Genomic DNA, 10,709 nt, shown 5'->3' with positions numbered 1-10,709 from the left:
ATGGTTCATTGATTATGCAAAAAAGGGATGTTATTCCTTTTTTTTTCAAATGTTCAATTTGTGCTTTGAGATCTCCCCCATGCAGACTTATGAATAGTATTTTCATTTACAAGTCTTTACTAAAAAAAATGCTTTTTTCAAATGAACATGTGCAATTCAAATCCTATTGATATTTTTTATTTGTAACAAAAATTTTAAAAATCATGTTTTGAGATTCTCCCTACTAAAATTTCAAACCCAATTACCCACTGTTTTTTTTTACTTTCATCTAAAATGCATTTGATCTCATGTATTTTAAGTGTGTATTATTTACATTTCCATATTTTTTTTCATTATTTTTGATTATTTATTTTTGTTTGTGAAGATCTGATTATGAATTACCCTCCAACAATTTTGAAACCTCCCCCATTATGGATTTTTACCTTTTATGCATGTTTTTTCTATTAATAATTACAGTTTTGTTGATCTGGGACTACAAAGAGCCAACTTATTGCATTTTAAAAATCCATTTTGGTTATTTTGATTTTACCTTTTTATATTTATAAAATAATGTTTAATTGTGGGTTTTGAGAGCTCCCCATATCAAAATTTTTCCAGCGCAACAACTGGTTTTCTGTCTTGGAATTAAGAGAGTGATGTTTAATACATGTCATATGTGGAATACAAAATTTGTTATTGAACAGTTTTTTTTAAATTTACATTTAGTTCATTTCAAGGCAAATTTTACTATATATCCAATACAATATTAGGCCCTATTTTAGCATGTCCCTCCCGTTACTACAATACAGGAAAGGTATAATCCATTCATTATACTTGAAAAGCAATAGAGAAAAAATTACAGACATTGTTATTGGTCAGATTGTTCATAATTCTTTTAGATTGGGCCTCGTTAAGTTTCATAAGCAGTGTTTTGTAGACTTGTTCGTCTTTTAATTTTGCCATGTTGTTGTCAGTTTTCTTCGACTTATGAGTTTTGAATGCCCCCATTTTTGAAAAGCAATATTCCACAAAACACTACATCAAACTTAAAGAATTAGCAATAGGAACCACACAAAAAACATGTTGTGAACTCGGGTGGTCTTGATCGATCAGCAGTTCCTGACCTGTTTTAATTTTTGGGATTATCAAGTAAAAGATATTTATTCTATGCGAAAATACTCCTGGAATTCTGTTGTTTATCAACATAGGGTACATTTAAGGTCCAGTTGTTTTCTCGGAAAGTCTAAGTGTTAACACGTCTTGTCGACATATTAAGTTTGCTTAAGTTTCCTTGTTATTTCCATTCTTTTTAACTTTTTTCCCTTACTTTCCGACTGGATTTGACTATATTCATATCCAGTCATACTTCAACCTGTCTCCTTCTTGAAGTGGAATTAGGCTTATTTTGGAACAACGTGGCAAAAAGTTTTGATTCACGTTTTGTATCAAATTGTAATGACTGAACGGATGGACGTAGACACTGGTACCAGCAGTGATTCAAATGTAGGCATTTTAAAATGATTTGTCTGTGTATGTTAGTCCATGGCAAGCCAACGTTTGGAGTGATACTTATAAAATGTTTATGCATTTATCATACATATATGTAGCTCCATAAAAAAAGGGAGAGAAGGAGAGAGAGAGAGAGTTTTACCTGTTAATTCTTCATCAATTCCCGGCAAAGTGCACCTTAGAAAGTCAACAAAATCATTCAGATCTCCATCCAACTCTAATTCCTGTTGATCCCTTTCTTTGAATTCCGATGTAAACATTTTTTTAAACACAGGTGACTCAGCAATCAGTTGATCCTTGTTGACGTGCAGTTTTGTGTTTTCTATTTTTAAAACTAAATCATGCTCTGCAAATAGCGACAAACGCTTTTGATTTTCAATTCCTTTCGCAGATAAAATACTCTGATATATTTGTACTTCCTGTTCCTCTTCATTTGTGGTTTCTTGTGAACTGCCAGTGGACATCTGTAATGAAATGCATGATAGTACTAATGAATTAAAGGTCTGTCTAACATACAAGTCATAATCTTGATACTAAAGTGTTTTTATCGGTATCAAAAGTGTCCCTACAATTTAATGCAACAAAGAAAAAACTTGACATATGTAAGCAAATAGAAGAGAAACCAAGACGCAAAAATCGTCAATGTAGCAATTACGTCATATAGGTTGCACTTTGTATATACAGCTGTTCACAAACAGCACCTCTTTTGGGGATATATTTAGTATTCATAGATATTTGTTTTGTTTACCTACTGGCTCCCGGATATGTTATCTATGTTTCATCTCATAGAGACACAAATTAGGAACTCTACCAGTATAAATACACATGGATAGCGTTCAAATTGAAAACTGAGAAAGACCTTAAGTGAAAGGAGGGGTAGTACAGAATTTTAGTATAAGTCACTTTTAAAAGTTCGAGGCATATAAATGTTGAACATATGCCGCACAGCCCTATGTTTTGACATTTGAAAAACATAGTAGTGCATATGAACTTTCCATTCTAGGATATATTTTTTTTAAGAAACTTCATAGTAAAAGTGGCATAGTAAAAAAGGCCGTATGTTCTGAGTTCCTATGGGATATTGCATTGTCTAATATATTTACAGATGTACAAAACCTATAGACTCAGATAAACATAATGTATATCTGTCATCACAGCATGTTAAATTGTGCATAACTATGTTAGTGTATGGGAAATATAATAAGAACACATCTTCAAAAACGCGGATCGGGTATTATCCCAGTAGGCATTTCAACGTTGAAACAACATTGAATCAACGGTTGGTTTTGAAAGTTGACACAACGTTGAATGTCTGACGTTGAAACAACGTTATATTTTCAACATTGTATCAACGTTAATTGATTTTTGATTGAATATAGGTTGAAACTTAACATTGACACAACGTCACCCTAATATTGCAACAACATTCTTTCACGTTGAAATAAGCAATGCGTTGCTTGTTGTTGGTTCATCTGTCACATGTGTTTGTCGTTACAAATTTAGGAAGTTTGTTTTTCTCGTTTGAATTGATTATTGAAGGGTGTATTGTGTCCGGGTCTTCTATTACGGTCTATACGGTGTGGTGTGTGCTTATTGTTGAAGTCCGTTTAGTGACCTCCACGTCAATTGGACTCTGGTGGATATTTGTCTCATTGGAAATCATACCACATCTTCTTATATCTATAATAGTTAGTAACCACACAAGATATTGAAGCCACATGACTCTACAGAGGACATCAGCAAGATTTGAAAAAAAAAACAGTACAACAGATGTCAAGTTATGACAAAAGCTAAATTAAATATAGCCAAAAGGTGATCTGGTAAATGAATACAAATAATCTCTTAATCAATTTTTATTATTTTCGTGCAAATGAATTGTAGTCTCTAAACTCATCCAACCATTTCTGGTGCACAATCCTTCTTTAATTCAGCTTCTGTTATCTTTGTGTAGGCCTCCATTACTCTTCCTGAAAAAACAAACACAAATACTATTTTGTAAACATGACTTAGCAATTACGTAGAACGTCAAAGGCAGGGAATAAAATGTTATATAGGCCAGGTTTTTTTTTAAAAATTTACTGGTTTATATAATAGCGGATCCGTTTTTACCATTTTTGTCGCTCCTGTACATGTACAATGTAGCAATGCCGCCTATCTCGAGCACCACGATCTATTGTTCAAATGCCATCTATTTTGGCCACCACGATCTATTGTAACAATGCCACCCATCTCAAGCACCAGGACCTATTGTAACAATGCCACCCATCTCGAGCACCAGGATCTATTGTAACAATGCCACCCATCTCGAGCACCAGGATCTATTGTAACAATACCACCCATCTCGAGCACCAGGATCTATTGTTAAAATACCACCCATCTCAAGCACCAGGATCTATTGTAACAATGCCACCCATCTCGAGCACCAGGATCTATTGTAACAATGTCACCTATCTCGAGCACCAGGATCTATTGTAACAATGCCACCCATCTCGAGCACCAGGATCTATTGTAACAATGCCACCCATCTCGAGCACCAGGATCTATTGTAACAATACCACCCATCTCGAGCACCAGGATCTATTGTTAAAATACCACCCATCTCAAGCACCAGGATCTATTGTAACAATGCCACCCATCTCGAGCACCAGGATCTATTGTAACAATGTCACCTATCTCGAGCACCAGGATCTATTGTAACAATGCCACCCATCTCGAGCACCAGGATCTATTGTTAAAATACCACCTATCTCGAGCACCAGGATCTATTGTAACAATGCCACCCATCTCGAGCACCAGGATCTATTGTAACAATGCCACCCATCTCGAGCACAAGGATCTATTGTTAAAATACCACCCATCTCAAGCACCAGGATCTATTGTAACAATGCCACCCATCTCGAGCACCAGGATCTATTGTAACAATGTCACCTATCTCGAGCACCAGGATCTATTGTAACAATGCCACCCATCTCGAGCACCAGGATCTATTGTTAAAATACCACCTATCTCGAGCACCAGGATCTATTGTAACAATGCCACCCATCTCGAGCACCAGGATCTATTGTAACAATGCCACCCATCTCGAGCACCAGGATCTATTGTTAAAATACCACCCATCTCAAGCACCAGGATCTATTGTAACAATGCCACCCATCTCGAGCACCAGGATCTATTGTAACAATGTCACCTATCTCGAGCACCAGGATCTATTGTAACAATGCCACCCATCTCGAGCACCAGGATCTACTGTTAAAATGCCACCTATTTCGAGCACCAGGATCTATTGTAACAATGCCACCCATCTTGAATACCAAGATCTATTGTAACAATGCCACCCATCTCGAACACCAGGATCTATTGTAACAATACCACATGTCTTATTGATTGCAGAGGTTATGTTTTAAATTTGATATGCATTAAAAAAATATTAATCCAAATAAAATCAAATCAAATCAAATGTCTTTACTAGTATTCCTAATTAAAGGTCCCATATAGAGCATATAAATCAATTCAAATCACAAAGTTCACACAAACAACACAGGCAATCCAACAAACATACTGATTATTGATAATCAAAAATGTTAAAAATCTTAAAAAAAACCATACCTTGACAGCTATTACTTTTATCCTTAAATCTTTCTTTCCTAAGTTACTGATCTGTCCCTTTCCTAAGTTACTGTTCTGTCTCTAATACCTGTGCAAGAATAACATCGATCATCATCGCCAAGCAATATTTTAAATTTGTAAAATTCGATTGAGGAGTAAAAAGAAATTATTAAAAATTTCAGAGCATAGTTGACAATAATTAAAATAGTGTGATTATGGATGACGGGTTAAACTTTTAATTAAAAAAGGGGGAGATGAGAATCTTACTTCGCAAAAGTTCCTTTTCTTTAACAAATCAGCAGTAAATAACTAAAATGAGCTGTATGTAGGCTGAGTATGGTGTTTCCAGATTGTAGTACATATTTATATAGAAGTGCAGTCATAAATTTGAACGTACAACAAAAAAAAAACGATATACACACTGAAGTCAGTAATGTTATCTTTACAACATACACTATGGCGAGATTTAAAAAAAATACACGTACGTTTGTGCATTTATAATCTCCCATGCAATGTTAACATCACACAATCATTAAAAGACAATTAATACAGCAACGGATAATAATTTAAAGAAATACTTACATTTCTATGAATTCTTCTTTGCTGAAAACGGTCCTAAATATTGTCCAGGAAAATTATACAATTTCCGCGTTTGAAAAAGGCGGTCACACACGTGTGGTCATACATTAATCAGCGTCATGTCACGTGATAATTTTATCAATAGATTATTGGGAGTGCTAATCCTCGTGTATCAGTTGTGTAGATGCCGCACTTTCACATGCTGTGTCTTATCTTTGATTAAAATATTTCTGGATAATAACAAATTAGTTAGTAGCATTTTTCGATGAATGATAATTCAAATTTGTACACTTTTATGATTTTGATAAACGTCCCGGTTTTGGAATATTCCTAATTTTACTAGATATTGTACAAAAAAATGAAAGGAAACATTGATTACAATTTTTCATAACAAAATCCTTATTTATGAACTTTTGTTGATACAATAACAAAGGATGTACAACTATAATGATTCGCCTTTAACGCTGATGGTGGATAATTTTTTATACCGATGCATACAATTTTTTTTCTGGACGAACCTCCATCGTCGACATCATCGACATGTCAACCAACATTTAACGTTGAAACAACATATTTATTTCAACCTAACTTCAACATTGAAAATTCAACTAAAATTTAACGTTGAATCAACTTACTTTCTGCAACATAACTTTGATGTTGCTGTTACAACGTTGAAACAACGTTGAAGCAACGTCATGACGAAATATCAACCACATTTCAACGTTGAAATGACGTTGCGTGCCGGGTGGGATGTTTTTATGCAATATTATGTTCAAATTTGCACGATTAAGAGAGGCGAATTATATCAAAGGTACCTGAAAATGATTAAAGGACAAACAAATTGTAGTTGCTACTTATGAAAGACATACTTGACCTGCCCGTATGAAAATTTCAACAGGAGTTCAACTGGACTCCAGCTGGACTTGAGACGTAATCCAGTCTGACTTTGAAAAGTTCTGTCTGACATGAACCGTACACGTACTTTTTCGTATACTTATGTTATTTGCCAGCCGGTATTTTCTTAAAAGTCCAACCGCACTTTTTGTAATGCTGACAAGAAAATAAACATGGCTGGACTTTTGAGGAAATTTATTCCTTTCTGTAGAATGATCAGCAGGATTTTTGTCTTAGAACATTTTACATTCATTTATGAGCAGGAATTTAGACTTAGAAAATTTTCATCAGCCAAATCTACCCTTACAGAAATAAGTTTGCCACAATAGATTCTGTTCTTTGAAAGGAACAATTCAGTTAAAAATGAAAGTTTGCAAGTATATTAATAATAATAATGATAAAATAATTTTTTTCAAAATACTTTTAGTTCAAACTATAAGATCAAACTAGCAACATCTGTTACAGGTTAAATTTATACATTTTCTAGTATATTTATATTTAATTAGATGATTAGATGAATGCATAAAATTAATAATTATCATTCATTCTTTAACATCAATTAGAAACTTGAGCCATATAACAGTGATTTAATAGCAGTTAGTCTTGTAGAAATGTGCCATCTGTTTTCAATTAACCTCAGTCTGGACAGGTCACAGGAAGTACTATCTCAACAGAGATTGAGGCCATATGTAGGAGAACACATTTCGAAATAAATATTTATGCAATTACTATTACTTTTATTAAAAATTTCATAATTAAACAAATTGATAATTGATTTTCTTTTTTTAATATATCTCATATTCAAAATTAAGGCACATGCAATTAGTCATAAGAGGAACATTCAAAACAACTCCTTAACATGTTAAACAACCTCATGTATTGCAATACAACAACATTTGAATTTGGAATAAACAGGAAGATGTGTTTTCTTTCTTGAACAAAATGAGAATTTTACATAATTGTGTGTAAAGCAAATGTATGGAAGTAGTTCTTTTCACATTAAATAGAGAAGATGGATCCTTCTGACTGGCATCAATGACAATTTAGGAAGATGTTTTGGATTGCATATTCTGGTAAGTACAATAAATTGAATTCCACCATTTTGGTGATATTATCTGATATGCTCTTTTTATTCAACATATTAATAGAATAATTGCAATATTATAAATAGCTTAATTCTTATTTTTGAAGAGTAAAAAGAATAAAAAACCTACATCAAATATTTATATTCATGCAATAATTTTCATCTTGTCTGTTATGTCACTGTCACTTCCTGTTTTGAATGTTATGTAAAAAAATGTATTGTTATATTTTTAATTCCCTCTGTATTAAGGAATGGTTATTATTTGAGTTGTTTTGAAAGTTTTTTGATTTCTACACTTTAAGTGATTTTCAAAGCCAACTTTATTTTATTTTTAGCCACTTTAAAATTATTGAGGCTATTATAACCACAAATTTTTAGAAGTTAGCATTTCTTGGTTTTACCAGTAAGACAGTACAAAAAAGAAAAAGAAATAACCAGTATATATGCATAATGTTGTTTTTGTATTTTCGAATTATAGCAAGGGATGCATGATGCAAATTAAATCAGAAGAATCAACCATCTGATGAAAAACTGAGCAGTGGCGGATCCAAGGGGAGGGTTCTGGGGGTTGGACCACTCCCCCGCTTATCCTGAATTAGGATCCCCCCCCCTTTTGAAAAAAAGCAGGATTCGCCCCTGCTGAGATCATCTTTAAAAGTCAAACCGCACTTTTTGAAGTCCAGCTGGACTTTATAGAGTTCAGCTGGACTTTTTAAAGTTCAGCCGGACTTTGTAAAGTCCAGCTGAACTTTATAGAGTCCATATTTTTGCCACAAATGCCGGCTGGATTTTTTTTCAGACGTTCTTTTATTAAAGTCCAGCTGGACTTTATGAACCGGACTCCTGCTAATTTAGATATTTCGAGCCTGTTTACGGCTAATTTCGCTGAAAGTCTAGCCGGGGTATCTATTATAAGCAATTCAAAGAAAAGTCAAAATGAATATTATAATTACGGTTCTCAGTAAGGCTACAGTACGGCTACTGTCCGGCTGGAGTACGTTTCATGTTTTTCATACGGGTAATTCCGTCAAGTCAAACTTAAATTATTTTTAGTAACGTACTTGTGTACGTGGTTGTGTGAACATGCATATATTGTTAAATTTGAGTCATATCTTTACTAATTCTGGATGTTTGTTGTTTATGTGCGAGAGAGTATAAAAGTCAAATTCCATAGGTTTTTTTTTAAATATATAAAGAATTTGCAGAAGAATGAATTTTGACTATCAAACAGTGGAATTTGGGTCATACACGTTTTAATTCATTATTTTATCAACTTTAATTTGCTTATGTGTAACTAGATCTACGCATATGGCAAATTCATTTCAGCTTAAGCCAATATAAATAAAGCTGAAATTGATTTCATAGAGCAAATGTTAAGTTGTTATTTTTTTTGGTGGGGTGATGGGGGCTCCCACTATTCGGACACCCCAACGGTCCAACAAATCATTAGTCCGACACCTCACTAACTCGTCAAAGGTAAATATAATTTGTAAGAAAAATAGAATCGGTGTTGACGTTGTATTTCAACTCTTCTTACTTCTAATTGTATTCAAGAAACAGATAAATTCATACATGTACCACCCATCTTGAAGCAACGTCATGACGAAATATCAACCACATTTCAACGTTGAAATGACGTTGCGTGCCGGGTGGGATGTTTTTATGCAATATTATGTTCAAATTTGCACGATTAAGAGAGGCGAATTATATCAAAGGTACCTGAAAATGATTAAAGGACAAACAAATTGTAGTTGCTACTTATGAAAGACATACTTGACCTGCCCGTATGAAAATTTCAACAGGAGTTCAACTGGACTCCAGCTGGACTTGAGACGTAATCCAGTCTGACTTTGAAAAGTTCTGTCTGACATGAACCGTACACGTACTTTTTCTTATACTTATGTTATTTGCCAGCCGGTATTTTCTTAAAAGTCCAACCGCACTTTTTGTAATGCTGACAAGAAAATAAACACGGCTGGACTTTTGAGGAAATTTATTCCTTTCTGTAGAATGATCAGCAGGATTTTTGTCTTAGAACATTTTACATTCATTTATGAGCAGGAATTTAGACTTAGAAAATTTTCATCAGCCAAATCTACCCTTACAGAAATAAGTTTGCCACAATAGATTCTGTTCTTTGAAAGGAACAATTCAGTTAAAAATGAAAGTTTGCAAGTATATTAATAATAATAATGATAAAATAATTTTTTTCAAAATACTTTTAGTTCAAACTATAAGATCAAACTAGCAACATCTGTTACAGGTTAAATTTATACATTTTCTAGTATATTTATATTTAATTAGATGATTAGATGAATGCATAAAATTAATAATTATCATTCATTCTTTAACATCAATTAGAAACTTGAGCCATATAACAGTGATTTAATAGCAGTTAGTCTTGTAGAAATGTGCCATCTGTTTTCAATTAACCTCAGTCTGGACAGGTCACAGGAAGTACTATCTCAACAGAGATTGAGGCCATATGTAGGAGAACACATTTCGAAATAAATATTTATGCAATTACTATTACTTTTATTAAAAATTTCATAATTAAACAAATTGATAATTGATTTTCTTTTTTTAATATATCTCATATTCAAAATTAAGGCACATGCAATTAGTCATAAGAGGAACATTCAAAACAACTCCTTAACATGTTAAACAACCTCATGTATTGCAATACAACAACATTTGAATTTGGAATAAACAGGAAGATGTGTTTTCTTTCTTGAACAAAATGAGAATTTTACATAATTGTGTGTAAAGCAAATGTATGGAAGTAGTTCTTTTCACATTAAATAGAGAAGATGGATCCTTCTGACTGGCATCAATGACAATTTAGGAAGATGTTATGGATTGCATATTCAGGTAAGTACAATAAATTGAATTCCACCATTTTGGTGATATTATCTGATATGCTCTTTTTATTCAACATATTAATAGAATAATTGCAATATTATAAATAGCTTAATTCTTATTTTTGAAGAGTAAAAAGAATAAAAAACCTACATCAAATATTTATATTCATGCAATAATTTTCATCTTGTCTGTTATG

At 33.1% G+C, this 10,709-nt stretch overlaps 1 long non-coding RNA gene across 1 annotated transcript; it reads right to left on the bottom strand.

Annotated features, from left to right (window-relative positions):
• Window positions 1–3,326: 3,326 nt before the first annotated feature.
• On the bottom strand, window positions 3,327–5,905 carry LOC127708348 (uncharacterized). The gene is made up of 3 exons (XR_007985244.1): window positions 5,677–5,905; window positions 5,095–5,182; window positions 3,327–3,455 (listed from the first exon to the last, which is right to left on the bottom strand). It is a non-coding gene; the product is annotated as an uncharacterized LOC127708348 (long non-coding RNA).
• Between the last annotated feature and the right edge of the window lie 4,804 nt (window positions 5,906–10,709).

Source organism: Mytilus californianus, unplaced genomic scaffold, assembly GCF_021869535.1.
Source record: "Mytilus californianus isolate M0D057914Y unplaced genomic scaffold, xbMytCali1.0.p SCAF_7, whole genome shotgun sequence".
NCBI lineage: Eukaryota > Metazoa > Mollusca > Bivalvia > Mytilida > Mytilidae > Mytilus > Mytilus californianus.
This window is presented reverse-complemented; position numbering and strand designations above follow the sequence as displayed.